Source organism: Centrocercus urophasianus, unplaced genomic scaffold (assembly GCF_019232065.1).
Source record: "Centrocercus urophasianus isolate 14NV4802_14NV808 unplaced genomic scaffold, USGS_Curo_1.0 seq_11, whole genome shotgun sequence".
In the NCBI taxonomy this organism is placed as follows: Eukaryota; Metazoa; Chordata; class Aves; order Galliformes; family Phasianidae; genus Centrocercus; species Centrocercus urophasianus.
Genome location: NW_024884253.1, coordinates 58,957,131 through 58,975,600, shown reverse-complemented (window position 1 = coordinate 58,975,600; position 18,470 = coordinate 58,957,131). Strand labels below are relative to the sequence as shown.

At 38.2% G+C, this 18,470-nt stretch overlaps 1 protein-coding gene across 1 annotated transcript in view; it reads left to right on the top strand.

Moving 5' to 3' along the window:
• GABBR2 (gamma-aminobutyric acid type B receptor subunit 2) overlaps positions 1 to 18,470 on the top strand; it is a 445,157-nt gene that overhangs the window by 37,180 nt on the left and 389,507 nt on the right. The gene's annotated exons all lie outside the window — the stretch shown is intronic.

Genomic DNA, 18,470 nt, shown 5'->3' with positions numbered 1-18,470 from the left:
AAGATCTGGAAGATAATCAGGTAATCTGGAAGATTACCCAACTTGTCTCCTTGGTACTTTTGTAGCATTGTCAAATACAATCTAAATTTTCCATAGGCATTGTGGTTTATTAGAGGTGACATTTCCCCATTTTCCTTCAAGCAGATGGCTCATATGTGCAAAGAAAACTGAGTTAGAAAAATAAGACTGTATATAAAGTCTTAGTACTACTCAATTACAATATTTTTCAATTTTCTTGAAGTCAAGACTTGAAGCAGAATATTCCAGTTGCTACCTGTTAGGCAGAATTTTTTAATTACAGTATTTACAACCCAAAGTGCCTACATATTTTATTGGGTAACTAAGTTTTTGTGCAGACCCCATCTCTGTGTGCATATGTGTAGGTGTACATATGTATGTGATTACAAAATTCCCATATTCTTGACAATATATTGTTCCCAAAAGCCACATTTGAATTAACCACAGTAAAGGTTACGTTTACATTATAGCCCATTTCAGTCTTTAAATAATAAACCCAGATGTAGTGTGTATTACACCTGATCATTTTATCCTGGACATGTGCTGTGCAAATTTAATATAAATGGTCTTTTTTTGAGCTATACTATGTAAAGTCATAGTTCAAGAGGAATTAGTGAGATTAGTGTCTGTGAGATCTCTACAGGGAATTCAACAGACAGCAATAAATTGGGTTGCAATTCCTCCTGAAGTCAACAGTAGTAAGATTTTTTAGCATAACTTTAATCTTATGCATCATTTTAGAAGGCAAAACTTTTGGACTTTTGACCCAGTGACTATTGCCTGAAGATCACAAATATTTGGTTAACAGCTCCTTCTGGAAAAATTCATCTGTCTGGGAAGAGCTTGCCAAATGTGCATATAACCAGATGAGCCTCTTATGTAGATGGCTAAGTGTAAACAAGGGACTAATGCTAGTGTGTAGGTCACACATTGGAGCTAAGATGCTCAAATAAAGGGTCTTGATTTATTTGCATCTTTCCTAATCTCACACTGTAGTCACATCAGGTACATTCTGAGGAACACTAGAGATACTGATAGTGAATGATAGCAAAATTGATGGGAAATTTTAATTTCTTTTTGAAATTGTGAGTAGCACACAAGCTTCTTGCGGAATCAAGAACTTCAGTTTTCATACGTTCATTTGAAATGCTTTATTTGCTTTGAAAGGATTAATCTTAATAGCTTTAAAAATAAAAACCTAAAACTAGCAGGAATTGTTGGCTTAGGACCTACAACAGGAAATTAGTGGCGTCCCACTCACCACTAATGACTGGATTTTTTCAGCAGTGTGTATTTATGAGCAATGTTGAATACAAATTCTTTTAAAATGAGTTATTTTAGGGAACTTGCTCTGCTTGACTTAAAAAAATCTTGAACAAATGTATTAATAAAATGCCATTTGCCCAAACAGCAACAGAACTTAATCTCCCAGTAGATAATGCATCACACTTAAAGAAAGAATGATCTAGATTATTAGTAACTGTAGACTACTGAAAATCTACCACCAAAATTGCTCTTTTCTTAGCATCATATAGTCTTTGGGAAACCTATGATATATAAAAATAATATCATGCACTGTCACCCTTTATTCAGTGTACTCCACAAACAATCCAGAAAAATCTTATGTAAGGTGGTCAGCAAAAGGATTTGCTGATATTTAATACCACAGGCTTTAAGAAGAGTAGAGGAAAAAAAGTTTCGTTTGAGGTAGAGGAAGTGTTCTTCTGTGAGTTTTCTCTAATTTAGCAGTGTCCTTTTTCATGCTGGTAGAAATAAAAGAACTTTGAACAAACCAGAGCGATAGAGAGGTGAATCAGTTCCTGTATATAAATATGTGAGGACACAGGTAAATGTTTTTTGTTGTTTTCTTTGCTTTTGGGAATTGAGCAGTAACATTCACTTCAAGATTTTCTTCTGGATTTCCTCACTTGAATACACAAAATGTAAAAGAAAACTATTTAACCAGCCTTAAAATGATATTTTCTTTCTTCGGTGACCCTCAGATTTTTGTTTTAAAATGTTATTTTTCATTGCTTTCACAAAATGAAATTTTCTTTCTCCTGTAATGTTCTCAGCATTTCTACTTCATGATTTTTCCATCATCTTTATTTTTTCTGCTTTTATATTTTCAATTACAGTGTTCCTTTCCACTCTTGTGCTGTACACTGGCACAAGCTATTTCTGATGTGCAGTGATTCCTTTAGAAGAGCTTACCTGTATCTTCTTTGTTTATGTACCTAATAATTCTAAAAAACAAATTACTTTGCACCAAGAAGCAGAACTGCACAACCCTGGCCATCTGCTTCTGCATAGCAGGGGAGTGATCTTAGTCCTGCAATAGCATACCAAAACGGTCAACAAGTTGCAGCTGTTCTCATTACTCCATTGACAGGTTGACCTGTAATTGTCTTCTCCTGCTGTAACAAATTAAAACTCAGTTACGGCAGGTAATGATTTGCTCCATTATCTGTAAGATAGGGGTGGGATCATTTGCTGTGTTGCCATTCTGTAATAGAATAGCCCATCAGATTAAGTTGGGAAAAAAAAATAAATGAATTGCAGTGTGATAAAATGTAGCTCTGCATCACTCAAGTGGATATCTGATTTTGCATTTATGAATTGATATATTCAATAAAAATGCATTTATATTGCTGTTTTTATTAACATAGGCATACATATCTTGCTACCAGAAAATACCAAAAGACGCTAGTGCCTGAGAAGAAAGAAAATGTCAAGTTTGTCATTGAAATAAGTTAGGTAAAAAATGCAAGAGTTGAAAATCAGGTATAGCAAAACATATATAAAAGGAGTCATGTACAAGCACCATGCAATTGTGTGTCTGCGAATATAGCACTAATTTTTTTTGTGTGTGTGTTTGTCCCTTTTCAATTCCGAGCTGAACTGCTGTGCATTAGACTCCATCATTATGTTTGGCAGCTGCAGTGCAACATGGTTTTAGAACTTTCTGTGATTTCATCAGTGCAGCGCAGCAAGCTCTCTGTTGGCCAAATTAAAAAAAATAAATAAAAAGCAAAAAACCTGAATTAAGATATTTTCTGTATCCATGATAATGATGCCCTGTAAAGCAGGAAGCTTCCATTACATCATCATTAATGACAGCTCACAGCAACCTACCCATTTCTAACTTGCCTGATACAGGCAAGATCAGCTCTTTCTCCTAACACCACACTTTGTACCATTTTACCCTTGTTTCTTTCTCACCAGCCGCCTCCTTCTTTTCTGACTCTCAAATGTCATGGTGTTAGAAAGCAAAAAAAAGCTTGTTCCATCAAATGTAGCTTTGGTATTCTTCAGATCTTACAAAATGGTGTGTAGCACAAGATGAGCAGATTCCTCCTCCTTCTCAAAAGAGTTCTTTCGTGTGTATTACCAATTACCCTTTAGAAGTACTGTGGCATGAACATCCATGGACAATCCAGACTTTCAGTTAACTAATGTGGACATTAGGAGATCTTGAAGAAGTATGCTCAGGAGGAGTAGGGAGAAGATGCTTTTTTCAGCATTTAGTCCTGCTGGAATGATGCTTTTCATTGTGCAGTTACGTTTTCTTTTCTTCCAAGGGGTAGCACTGCAGTTATAGACATGAAAATGATGGACCTCTTCCCATGTCTCTAGGGATGGTGCAGCTGCTTCTTATATTTTCTAGTCTGTTTTATCAATAACATGTGTATGCTGTTTGGTTTTAAGCCAGTGGGTTTATTTTTTTTAAGTGTGAACTGTAGAAGAAGTCAGTCTGTGAATTGAAATGAGTATCATTCCTATCTCCCCCATACACACAATTGTAGGAAGAATGAAAGTTAAAGCCGTTGAGGGTAGAAAACACAAATGAGAACTGGCTTCAAGTGTGTGACCCACTTCTGTAAATCTCTGAATAAGTCTTCCATTAAGTCTTCTGAATAAGTACTACCACTGAAAGCTATCAATATGTTTTTATTCTTTTTTGAATGAAGAGCTACATGAAGGGGTGTAGCTCCAGTTTTAGTTCAGAACAATTTTATTCTATTATAATTTTAAGCAGTTATTAAAGTCAGATAGAGCTCATATTTCAAAGCACATCTTTAGGGATGGTCAAAGGTAGAGTACCTTTATATTTCAGGTGTAACTACCATTCAAACTCTTTAGCACCTTTTATGGATTTAAATATTATCTTCCATGTCCCTCCTTAATTGTGTCATTACATGGAATTTTCAAACAAGAGCTGAACTGACCAAAGCAGAAATGCTAAATGGACAAATATTTACAAAAATATACTAAAATATCTTTAAAGCAAAAATATGCCAGGAAACATTTTGAGAAGTTTTCTGAATGGATTCACAGTGCATGTGGACACCTATAAATAGCTGCTTGTAGCGCACAAAACATTTAGATAGGAGTTTGTTTTCAAATATGACTTTTTATGGAATCTGCTTAGCTTTGTGCATACCTCATAGGAACCATTGAAGCATTGGTTTGAGGTCCTGGTAGTCTATTTTCCCCTCCAAGCAGCACTCCTGTCAATGTGACAACAGGACAGCCATGGCTCTGGTCAGCCAAATCTCAAAAGCATCCAGGATGGAGACTCAGAAGCTTCCCCAGGCCACCACACCAATATCTTTTCAAGTACTGTTAGGCAGCCACTGTTATCACTCACCTTGCTCTTCCGCAGACTAAACAAGTCTGGCTTTCTCAGCCTTTTCACATTGGGCTGCGTGGTCTGACTTCCTAACGGTTCTGGTAACTGGTCTTCTGTTGCAGAGTATTCCAGATTCCAGTACGAGTGTCAAACAGAAAGGAATAATATCCATCCCTCTTACAGTCTAATTATATCACGCTCTAACTGCATGATAACATGGTGTTTGAGAAATATGGTGAGATATTTTCTGAAATAATGCTATTCTGGCAAGTTCCACAAAAGCACGGCATGTTTTCAAGAAGTCTTTCCAGCATAAGCCCTATTACACAGATCTGACAAATCAGTGTTTAAGTCTTCTTTACCACAGTGAAGATGCAAGACCTGTCCGTCTCAAACTTCAGCTGAATTTCATGCTCAGTTAAGTTGCAGAGGCTAAATGGAAGGTGATTTTGGTCTAGCTTCATCCTTGTTTTCTGGTTGTGGATTCAGTCTTGAGTATCAGCAACACGCGCGTCTCTTACATTGCTGGTGACAGGGATGACAGCAGAGATCTGCACAACATCTGGGTGTACAAATTGCCTTTTAAGCAAGGAGATTTTGCAGGTGTCCACAAGGTGCTGAAGACAATGTGTGGGATTTGCTTCTTTACTACTTTTGAAATCTGATTTTAGTTGCATAATTAAATGGTAATGTTGCTATGATATATCTTTCTAAAGCAGAGATCACTAATCACTTCAAAAATAATAACTGTGGAACCCATTCTCATTCCATACAGTACACACTGTTTTTAAGGATATTAAGAAAATAGCAAATGCCACCTATTGCAAACTCCTTTTGTAAGCCATGTGTAAGATTCTATGTATTTGAACAGAATGTCACTGTCTTCTATTATTGCTTTTTTCTTTCTTTAAGTGTCCAATTTGACATTAAAAAGCTCTTATTTTAATACAAAAGTGGATACTGATTTCCCATTCTACTTGCTTTTTCTTTCAACTCAATCTCAAAGGATATTTGTTTCCTTTGTATTCCTTGTGAGCAACCAGATCAGAACTGGGATTTGAATGAAGTATTAGATGGAATCAAGAGGCAACATCCAGTCTGTGTTAAGATTATGACCAAAACACCTAATGTTCTTTATGCTGTGATAACTACTTGGAATACTGTTTCAGAAAATGTATCTTGAGTAAAAACTACTTTTTTTGTGCAATTAGTGCAAAAAAGAATGTTAAATAGATTGACAGAAGCATAAGGATTTGTATGTGTCCTGTTGGGGGAGACTTAAAGGAAGTATTTGATAGAGTGTATTTTTGTGCACAGATCTTTTTTGTAACATAATACACAGAAGTAGAAAGAGAAGATGGACTAATGAGCATAAAAAGCTGTTCTTGATGGGGAGAAGATAAGAGTTGATGGATTAACTGCATATGGAATTAAAAACTAGCTACAAAAAACTATGTGGAAAAGCCCCACATTTTAAATAGTAACTAAGTTAACATATGTAGCAGTAATAACAGAAGCCATGATAATAAAGAACTATGCAAAAAGATTCTTGGTGAAAAGAGACTAGAATGAGAAATTGTACTTTAGAATTTTTCCTCCTCTTGATTCAGAGCAAAAAGAAAAACTTTTCACAGAGAAGAATCTCTTCCTTCCTCCAATATACACAGAAAGCAGGAGGGGTACAAGGTGATAGGGGTTGTGGGCAGGAGAGGGACTGGAGTATGAATGACAGCAATAAGTGGAAAGAAAAAAATTCCTAGAGGTGGAGGGGACTGGACACAGTCTGCTGCAACTCAGAGTCACTGAGCTGGAAAAGACCAAGCTGTGAAGACCTGCCTGCAGTTTCCATTGTGAGAACAGAAGTTGAAAACTGAAAAAGACCCAGAAGATGTCTCTCTCAAATATCTTGATGATTTCCAGTGGTTCAGGGTATCTATGCTAAGTCACTGTTTCTTTCCAGAATATAATTCTACAATCAACGTGTTGTACTAACACTTCTAGTGCTTGTTATGAAAATAAAATCACTTTCATATGTCATTAAAAAATTGTTTAAAATTTCAAAAAAAATTGTTAAAAAAAATTCACTTTCTCTGCTGTATGAAGTAAGCATACTAAGTTTTCGAATGCCTGATGTGGATTCTACTTGAAATGTAACAGTCCCCATATCTTTTCTCTTTCCACGTCTCCATAAGTCAGACTTAATTCACCCCAGCTTGATTTTTTTTAATTTTATTGAACTAGCTAAGTAATTTATATATATATATTTTAAATAGCTTCATATTCAAGATACTAATGCTTCTGATGCAATGTTAAAAAATGTTTTCTTCTGATTTTTAAATTGTTTTCTCAATTTCATTGTGAAATAGCCACTAAAACTGCTGATTTCTAACTCCAGCTGCTGGAGGAAACGATGGGGAAAGAAAAGACAAAACCAGTCTTCACGTAATATTTTAACTTATATTTTTCTCATTTATTGAAAGAAATGAAATCTTTATAGGAATCCTGAGATGAGAAATGCTTTTGAATTTATTGTCACAGCACTGGTTTCATGGCTCCTTTCAAGATAAGACATGATACCAACACTTCCTCCACCTCCTCAAATGTTTCTGTAGAATTTGTAATGCAGTAAGTGAGGGTAACACAGATTTTCAATTAGGAGACTATTCACATCTTTTAGCAAACATTGCTGATACAGTACTACACTCTCAGGCTGCGTTTTCTTCATACTGTGAAGTACTGGCAGTGCTGCTGTATGGATGTAAAACCTGGAAAAGCATGCAGAGGACTCAGCTCTCCTTCCACCTGAAACCAGAAGACAAGAGGACCAAGGAGACAGCACACCTTGAACCTCAACTTGGATTGGATAGCAATGGAAGCATCTTCAAGAATCATTTATTGCTCTTTCAGTGTTTCTTCAGAGAAAAAATATTTTTATATGCATATGCACTCATTCTAACTTCAGCTTCCTAAAATTCTCCATCAACAATGTTGAGAGGGGAAGAGAGGAGAGATTATACCTAAAAAGTTTTAACTTCAGTCCAGTAAATCTTGCTTTTGGAACTCTCAGTGTATTTTCTACTTCCAGTTGGAAGCATACCAAAGTGAATGTGCACATGCAAAATTTGAGGTCAGTTTAAAACCATTTAAAATACCTTCATCAGCATCCCTCTTGAGCTTGTCAAAAAACAACTCATTTCTGGAAGGAATGACTGTCAGACAAACTGTTCTATTGTAAATAACCTGTTTTCAAAATTTTAAGTGCCTTTTGAAACTTAGTGAGTTCTTTGCTTTATGCACTGGAGTTAATTTGTGCAAATGCCAAATGAAAACTACATGCTGGCAGTCCTATCATTCATAAAACTTACCACTGCATGACATTTTTGTAACTGCTGATATATTGTCTGGATTAAACAGTGATTTCCTTACAAAAAGAAGCAAACGTGAAATGCTCGTTACCTGAGACATGAATTCAACTAAGATGAGCTTCTTACTTTTTGGAGCGGAGTTGTGAGACAAAGAAGAAAAATCAATTGAATTAAAGAAGAGCTGAACATCTATTTCAGAATTAAGACATTAAAACTTGCCAAAATGAGTGGAGAGAAAGGAATGAATTGGGTAATATTTTGATATCAGTACTAGAGGCATACCATGCCTATGACTGTACAATGACAAATGTCTGTGGCACATGGAAATGCATAAGACCTCATGCTGTAATGCAGGTTGCCCTTTGAAAAAGACCCGTATTCATTAGGCAAAGGATTGAAGTGATTCTCTTGAAAATCTGGAGTATTGTGTGGAGCCTCCAGTACAAGAAAGATGGAGAGCTCTTGGAATGGATCCAGTGGAGGGTCACTAAAATGATCAGAGGGCTGGAGCCCCTCTCCTATAAGAAGAGGTTGAGGGAATTGGGCTTGTTTAGCTTGGAAAAGAGAAGACTCTGGGGAGACCTTGTTGCGGCCTTCCAATACTTGAAGGGAGAATATAAACAGGAGGAAGAATGGCTGTTTACATGGGTGGATAGTGATAGGACAAGGGGGAATGGTTTTAAACTGAGACAGGGGAGGTTTAGGTTAGATATTAAGAGGAAGTTTTTCACACAGAAGGTGGTGACACACTGGAACAGGTTGCCCAAGGAGGTTGTGGATGCCCCATCCCTGGAGGCATTCAAGGCCAGGCTGGATGTGGCTCTGGGCAGCCTGGTCTGGTGGTTGGCGACCCTGCATATAGCAGGGGGGTTGAAACTGGATGATCATTGTGGTTCTTTTCAACACAGGACATTCTATGATTCTGAGACCAATGCTGCAGAAGTATTACAACAGTGTCCTTGCAGGAAGAAATGAAACTAAACTCGTAGCCTGAGGGAAGTGGAAGCAATAAAATTACAAACATATGATCATCAGATGGAATCAACAGCATAATAACTTTTATAGAAACCGAGGTAAATTCACAGGTACTAACTCACTGATTTTTCATTCCTTATAAACTTATTTTTAACTGACAATCGTTAACAAGTTACCATCATGAATATAATGGAATTCAGTGTTTGGTGCCTCTTTTTTGACTGCTTTCAAGTAACTGTTTGCAAATAATTTTTTTTTGGCTTATTCACATAGCTATGAAGGACCTTCTGCACTTTTTCCCTTGTGCCACAGCAGTGCTGATGACATTAGTTCAGTTGAATAAGGCCCCAGGGGAGTTAGATGCAAATACAGCTGACACTATAACATTTGGCTGAGGAAATTCTTGATTGTAACCTGATAGTATAATGAACAACAGAGCACGTCAAGCATTATTATATTTAATGGGCCTCCGTTTTCTTGTCAGGAGCTTTAAAATATCTTATCCTCTTTGAAACACAGCTTCCACAATGACAAGGCAGAAGAATTATCAGGACTGCCAAAACCCTGGGTTCTGGCATTTTTTTCTCCCTCCAGATGGAGCGAGATAGGTAAGTGGGAGCATATCAGAATAACAAAGCCTGCAGAAAGAATCAGTACGCTAGAGAAAAACACCAGCAGAAGGCAAAGGCAGCATTCCAGTACAGCTCATGTCACACCACACATGGACTATCTTGTTTACAGCAAAGGAACCTTTGAAGCCAAAGGTAGCTGAAAATGTGATTGTAAGCACCAAGCCACTGATAGCAAATCAAGTAGTACTCAGGAGAGATGGCCAGTTTCCAGAAACTTTTGATATTCCAGCTGCCCAAAAATGCAACTAGCATCTGAAAACACAGGTGAGACATGAAGGGCAGAAGGTAATGCCGGTGCAAACCTGCTCTTTAAGCAATGGAGAAAAAGTAATAGATTTAAATGTACAGATGACTGGTTCAGTAGCTACCTAGTAATATGGGCTGAGACACTGAGGGAAAGCAACAAAAAAGCAATCCAAACAGCTTATTAAAAAAAAAAAAAAAAAAAAAAGAAAAGAAAAACAAAAAAAAACAAAAAAAAACCAAACACCCAGAAACATCAACTACAATAACAACAACAAAAAAAACCAACAAATAATTAAAAAAAAATAATAAATAAAAAATAAATGAAACCTTACTGTATGAGAACTGCTGAGTCACAGCCTGAACCTCTGATTGATCACCTGAGGCGAGCCATGAGTCAGCCAGAGGAGCACAGGTGAAGGCAATTCTCCTGTGCTGCCGGAAAGGTGGAGCCTGGCTCCTAGACCTATTTAAGAGCTGGCTACCAGTAGGGAAGGATCTCTTCTGGAGATTGCCTCTACTGGTGTTTTGTGCGTGAGCTCAGTATAAAGGTAAGCCTTCCATTTATTCTCTTTTATCATAGTCTACTTTGCTTAACTCTCTTGTTTATTTTGTGATTGTAACAGCCTAATATTCTTTGATTATACATCCTACAAAGCACTCAGTAGGTCAACTGTAAATCTTTTAACTGAAGAAAATATGTTGTATTCTAGTAAAAGTATTGCATGAAATAATAAGTCCTTTATGAAAGCAGGGTAGTAGTCCAGTACCAACAAATAATTTTTTGCTGTTCATTAATCTGAGTGTATTGTGCATCTTATTTGTGAAATTCTGTTGTACCTAGATATGAATAAGTAGAGAATGATTAAAGTGATTGGCAATAGATGGATAAAAAACATCATGTGCTTTTATAAGCTTCAAGTAGCTACTTGAAAAGAATTTCTCTGAAAATGTTACTTTCAGCACGCTGCCAGAAGTAAGACCAATTCTGCTACTGTAGTTCCTTGCTGTGGGTGGCCAGAGGCACTGGCCAGCACTTAATGACAGAGATGAGATTTATAGCAGAGGCATAAATTCACTGGGTAGCAGCGAGGTTGTATATGGTAGAAGTGCAAGTCATGTACCTCTCCAGCTATAATTCTGAAAGGATAAACACTAAGCTGTAGTCCTTGGGGTGCATCATGAGTTATTTCTACAGATTGGTTATGAGGACAGCTTACTGGGAGACTGGAGTATTGGCAAAAGGGATGCAAGAGAAATCAAAGCATGTGAGTGCCTTGAGGGCAGACATGGAAATGAAGGACATCACCTAGAATAAAATCACAGGTCAATTGTCCAACCAGTATTCCTTGGAGGGGCAGAGTCAGTGCAGGACTGACTGTGAAGAGCTTACTGGGAATGACTACCTTGTCACTGTTGCATCTGGAATGCAACTCCTGAAGCATTTGCATTTTTGAAACTCACAACTTTGATGCTGTCCAAGTGCAGTTTTGGCGTTGAAGCAAAGACAGCTACCTGTGAGCTGGCAACTGCCCCTGCTGGGAGCAGTGGATCCCAGCTGCAGAAGGCAAGGCCCCAGCTGGGCTCCTGCTTTTGGGCCCCCTCCATGCTCAGAGGATGGTCTGCACCAGATCTGACCTGTGCTGCCTTGCAGTGAAATAGGAACGTATTCATAGGTAGGGGACACAAATGACTTCCATGGCTTTGAATTAAATTTTTGTACAGTTTCCTCCTCAAGGAGAAGGGCAGGCAGTGAGTGGGCTCTCCCCACAGAGCGACCTAAAGCCTGGAACATAAGCCAGTCCCAGGGCAGAAGGGACATTGCCTCAGGTATTTCACTCTGGATCGGGCTGCTTAAGGAAGTCTGGTAGAGCCTTCCCACATACCAAGCTCTGTATTAAGAGAATTCAACCTCAGTTTGTAAATAGTTTACTATTTTCTTTAGGAATCAAAAGAAAGCCTCCACAAAACAAACAGTAATCTTGCCTTGCCTTATTCATGGCTAAACAGCTGTGAAAAATCATTTCTGCTAATGCAGCACCAGCACAGAAAGGCAGCTTCTCACAGGTGGTGCTCATTTTCTGGCTTGATGACTTGAGACCCAAGTGTTTGATTTGCAGCAGTGTTGAGTGCTTGCAGCTGCAGCTACCAGGAGCTGGGCTTTGTGGGTGGGAGGAGACACACCTAGCAAGCGTCCTGGAAAAGGCTGTTTTCAGCACTTTCAGACTGATCACCTTGAATTAGTAGTAAGTGAATATATATTTTAAGCCTAAATTTCTTTGTTTTAGTATTAATTGTACTGCTTTAGGTTCAGAATTTTGGTGGTGGTTGACAAATGTGTGAAGTTGTTATCACCAGCTTTTGTGGTGACAGATGTTTTTGCTTCATTAGTAAGAGTAAGAAAAGCTTAAAAGAATCAGAAATAGTGATGTGGCAGTATAATGAGGTCATTTTCTGTGATATAAGGAGAAACCACCTATGTGTCTGTACTGCTGTTTGTTTTTTTTTTTTTTTTACTTGTTTAAGTGTTAGCAGGAAAATGTTTCCTCATCCTTTGCCGGGTAATCTTGCAGTTTAACACTTCATGTTTCTTATTGTGGTTTTGTGTTAGAATTAATTTAGAACTTTGAAAGTGAGTTTCAACTGAGCACAAGCAGATTCATTAAGATTTCCCTTGACTGTTCAAAACTATCATCTTCATTATGGTCAGAAGAATGAGGCAAGCTTTTGTGGTTCCCTCTCCATTTCTTAACCCATATTAAAACACTGGTGAGAGCAGGTTTCTAGTAAGAAGCCAGACTGTGAACAGGGGTTGCTGCAGTGCTAGTTCATGTAGAATTGTAGTTTCCCTAGAGTAGAAAGGGACTACCAAAGGCCATCTAGTCCAATTCCCCTGCAATGAATGGGGGGGTGCCACAGCTAAATCAGGCTGCCCAAGGCCTGATCCAGTCTTGCCTTGAAAGTCTCCAGGGATGTGGCATCAACCACATCACTGGGCAAACCTGTTCCAGTATCTCACTGCCCTCACTGTGTAAGATTTTTTCCTTATATCTAACCTAAATCTATCCTCCTTTAGCTTCAAATTGTTTTCCGTTGTTCTACCACCATAGTCTTTACTAAAGATTCTGTCCCTTTATTTCCTGTAGCTCCCCTTTAGATACTGAAAGGCCACTGTCGGGTCACTTTGCACCCTTTTCTTTTCCAAGCTGAACAGCCCCAGCTCTCTCAGCCTGTCCTGGTAGACAGCATGGGTAGAGGTGCTCCATTCTGTAGATCACGTTTGTGGTCCTCCTCTGGACATGCTCCAACAGGTCCACACCTCTCCTTTACCGAGAGCTCCATATCAGGACAGAGTATTCCAGATAAGGTCTCGCCAGTGCACAGTAGAGAAGTAGGATCACCTCCCTTGACCTGCTGGCCATACTTCTTTTGATGTGCCCCAGGATACAGATAGCTTTCTGGACTGTGAAGGCACATTGCTGGCACATGTCCAGTTTGCCATCCACCAGTAACCCTGGGTCTTTTTTGTTTTGTTCACTCAGTTCTTTGCTAAGGTTCAGCTACGGCAGAGCAAGTATGTTGAGTGCTCATACTTACACCCAAGCTCCAATGATTGTCCTTTTGCCCCTTCCTGCTGACAGTTTTCTTATCACCCTCATATTAGGCCACAGCATTGATGCAATGATTATTTATATTAAGCTCTATCCATTGCCAATACAACATTCATTGCAGGTTCAGTGCTTGTTCTGAAATAAGCATCAATGCCTGATGAGTATGAGTAATTATTCATACTACTGACCAAACAATTCAATTGTTGAAAAGTAATAAACTTGTAATCTACAAAATCAAACATTATCTTTTATGTATACATACCTGTAAACCAGCAAAGAAAATTATGCCTAATGTTGGCATTGTGTCACTGAAGAGATTTTCTTAATTAACAGATTTAAAGCACTATGGATCAGTATGAAACTGAGAATTCTTCAGGAGCTTCTGCAGAAATCTGCTGTTATCGTGGATAACTATTCTGAGTGCTCCTCCTGTAACTTTTTTCCCCTTAAAACCAAGATTTTCTTTCCTTGAGTTTCAGCTTTGAAATTATTCCCCCGTCGCCTCATGCAGTGGAATGACAATAACTGAGAACTGGGACAGCATAGTCACAAGAAAGATGGCATGCCTTCAAGCGAAGTGCAAGTGAAGGAGAAATTCCAAATCCTAATAATGATACAACCTCAGATAGGAGAATAAAATTCTGCCATCTTTTGTTAATGCTTTGCTACACTGTATTCTTTGCAGTGAGTCGTCATCAGTTCTTCTGGTTCGTCCCAATTCAAATTAACATTGAGTTCTATTTGCCCTGGTCTGGGTAGAAGCTGCAGAGGATTGGTAACCATAATGGCTATTGTTGAGAAGCAACATGCAATGAATAACAAAAGGATTGTGTCACACTTGCAGCATTACTTGCAAATACGTACAGCATCACCTCAGCATAGGTTCTTTTTACATGTTAGGTTTGTTTGTTTTCACGTAAGGAATCTTTGTTGCACCTTCTTGCTAAAATGTTTCTTCTAATTCTGCCGGCTTTTATTTCTTCTGCTTCCTGATGGTGCTCGTCTCTGAGAAGCTTTCAAACTAGCAAAATTTGTCAAGTTTTGCAGGTCGGTTCCTGATAAACTCAGCCTTAACATTCTCATTGTTTCCTCCTTTTGTGGGCTGTGCTTGAGGTACCATTGTGGATTCTGTAGTGTTGTATTAATAATTTCTGTGCTTCTGTCTCTGTGCTGTTGGTCAGGCAGCTGGAGTTTGGGGTAAAAAAAAAAAGGATATTTTTCATCACACCTTTTGCAGACCTTAAACGTTCTCCTTTGTGTCTCAAATTTCTCACCATTTTGGATTTTATTTTCTAGAAAATTAAGACCAGGCGTTAGCTCCCATTTACTGAACGGTGCCTTTATTCTCACTGAGCAACCACGTAATCAAAGAAAGAAAATACAAGGAACCTTGAAATTTTTTGTCTATGGCTTTTGTTAGTGTTACTGGTGATGACTCTGTATGTTACGTGAGGTTCTTAGATTGCTTTCAGTGAATATGAGAAAAAGCCTGTTATTTCCAGTCAACTATTTACCTTTTATGTAGGGAAAAAATTGTGATCTGCAGAGGGAATTGGGCTTGTTTTAGCTTGGAAAAGAGAAGGCTCTGGGGAGACCTCATTGTGGCCTTCCAGTACTTGAAGGGAACATATAAAAAGGAGGAGGAATGGCTGTTTATATGGGTGGATAGTGATAGGACAAGGGAAAATGGTTTTAAACTGAGACAGGGGAGGTTTAGGTTAGATATTAGGAGGAAGTTTTTCACTCAGAGGGTGGTGACACATTGGAGCAGGCTCCCCAAGGAGGTTGTGGATGCCCCATCCCTGGAGACATTCAAGGCCAGGCTGGATGTGGCTCTGGGCAGCCTGGTTTGGTGGTTGGTGACCCTGCACGTAGCAGGGGAGTTGAAACTGGATGATCATCGTGGTCGTTTTCAACACAGGCTAGTCTATGTCCTCATGTTGACCAGTGTATAGTGCCTGAATGGGGCTCTGGGCAGTCTGATCTACTGGGTGGCAACCCTGCCTACAGCAAGGGTTTGGGACTGGATGATCTTTAAGGTCCCTTCCAACTCAAGCCATTTTATGAAATAAATTGCTTTACCAGTGCTACTCTTGTGAAGATCTCTCTACCATTTCCTTCCTTCCAGGTTTACATGCCTTCTGGAAAAGTAAAATTTCCTCCCCAGACTGGGGAGAATAAAACAAGATAAATGAAGCACTTAGCTGAAAACTTGGGAACCTGGCTACTGCTCCAAACTTTCCTCACCCAACTTGCCTTTGTCAATCTTATGTGAAAACTCCCAGAGTTGCACAGTCTGCAAAGTTTTTAGCTACGTATATATAGAACTTTTTCTATGTATCTTTATATCTTATGCCCTTAAGGAGAGAACACAACCTTGATGATAACAGGACTTAAAGTGGGGAAGTAGATGTACTGGCAGTTGAGTAACTTGTGTGAAATAATCCAGTAACTCAGGAGTAAAGCTAGGGTTTAAAATCTTTGTCTCTTGAGAGTGACAGTTTAGCTGTTAAATTGTGCTCTGATGCAACAATTTACTTAGAAAACAAAGTAGCACTAATTCTGGAACAATACTAGCTAATGTGATGGGAAAATGTTTGCAGAGCTGCAGCATATTGCCCAGAATGAACTATATGTGGAAAGCTGGAAGGAAAAATAAAATGTTTAGGGTCACCTTGTAGATAGTAATTTATGGAAGATCAATTTAAGCCTATGCAATAAGCTTATGGGTAGAATGGATCTGTATGGATCTTCTGGAGAAGTACAATATGCATGACTTTCATTTCCAGTGGTGACTTCTCTCTTTCAGAGATAATTTTGCCAACCTGTCCTGGATGGAGCACAGGCTGTTGGCAAAACTTTGTTCCTAGATTGTGTAAATAAATGGTTCAGCATCACTCTGTGAATTCCAGCAACTGACTTTGTGCCTGTAAGCATTGGAGATGCTTCTTCCTCCTAAGAATGTGATGTAGCCTTTGAAATGAAATATGGGAGATGTCAGCAACAATGCGTGTGTTTGTTATTAAAACAAACTAACAAAAAACAGTGATTCTTACCTTAGATCTGATGTGATACATGCTTGTAGATAAAAATGTGGTAGAAATGGAAACTTAGGAAACACAAAATGCTGAACAGTCTTTTTTCTTCCCTCTTCCCATTTTAATCCCTGACTAACCTTTTAATTTCCAATTTGCTTTATGATTGGATTAAGCAGAGTAAAGAAATTTTTTTGCTTAATGGGAATGAGTGGACGCAATGAAGTGAAACATTAAAGCTTTTTGGACGAGCTACAATGGTAGGGGGGGAGAGGGAAAGGGGAGGGTTGGAATGAAAGGTAAAACTAACATAGCCTCACTCTGTTCCTTCAGGTACATATAGAATAAGGCTTATTGGATTTTTCTGTCATATCTCTGTATTTGTGTAATAGGTATCATGTTGTGAATATACACTGACTGGGGATTTAGCAGATAAGAGCATTTTATGAGGTCCTTTAGTTCTGTAATTCTGAAATAGATGAGGAATTCTAGGGTGCTATTTCTGTGCATTTAAATAAATGTATTTAGAACTTTAACATTTCAGTTGATTACAAAAATGAATTTTAATATTAAGTATTCTGTAATGAAGTGGAATTTGTGACTTTTGAGGGACTTGGGCAGGATTGGTTTTTGGGTTCACAGTAGTGGTAGTAATCAGAATGGTGATTTTCTAATGAACTTAACAATTAATTTCCTGTGAGAGATACAGGACAAGCACCTGTTTGGAACATGTGGTTTTCACTACCCTTCAGGTGACAGTAATGTTTCTCTACCATCCAGTAACATGTTTGGATCTCTGCTCAAACCCCAGTGGTTACAATAAGAGGATTACAGAGTGTTTTTTTCTTCTGTTTGTCAGAGGTCAGTGAGAATGAAGGGGGTTGTATAAAGGAAACTCATGGATTGTAATCCTGAGGCTCCAGTGTTTCAGTGGGGAGATTGATTATGTATATATTTTTTCCAGTTTAGAGATAAATACTGCTTATCTCCAGCAAGTTATCAGACACATCTCTCTTGTTAATAGTTTGTTAATTTTATTTTGTATCCAGCAGTGGACTGACTTGGATTTGACTGTATTTTCTAAATAGATAAACTTACACATGAAGCAAAACCTTTTGCTTCTGAACAAGTTGTGTTTCCATCAAATTTGTGAGATCTAGCTACAGAAACACATATGCTGATGCTTTGGAAAAATGCTGTAACTCCTTTTTACAAACCAGAGTGCAGTTTTTATCTTACATCTTATCATTCTCAATATTTTTAATAATCAGTTGTGAGCGTGCTCCCTTATTTCAATTTTACATAATTGATACACATTTTTACATTACATAATTGATACACACAATCTAGAGGTTTAGATCCTTTAAAATGAGTTGTTAAGCAACTTTAGAACCTACATTCTCAAATTTTGGAAGAGAATTAGACAGATAAATGATTGACATTTTTGAAAATGTTGCTTTGCTCCTCTTTCCTCTTGTAGCTTTTGTGGATTAAAGGCTTGGGTGTTTCAAGTCACAAGTCTGTATTATCACTGGAAGAAACTATGCTGTATTAACATATGCATAGAGATATCTATCCCTAAAAGAGTTCTCAAGGAATGCTTGTAAGATTGATTGATGTAAAGATCCTCCTGAGGACTAGAATGTCTTTAGAGGCATGGACAGCTCTGGGATTTCTAGCTTGGGGATCTACACTGTAATTAAAATGCTATTTGTTTGTTTATTTATTGGCAGATTGTAGCAACTGCTTCAGTAGATGCTGCTGCTGGGTAAAGTAGTAGAAACTTCACTTTTGGAAGAAGTAGAGGGAGAATATGAAATCATACAATCATAGAACATCCTTAGATGGAAGGGATTCACAAGGGTCATGGAATCTAACTCCTGGCTCCACACAGCTTCATCCAACATTTGTTTCCTCTGTCTGACAGCAGTGTCCAAACTCTCCTTGAACTTTGGCTA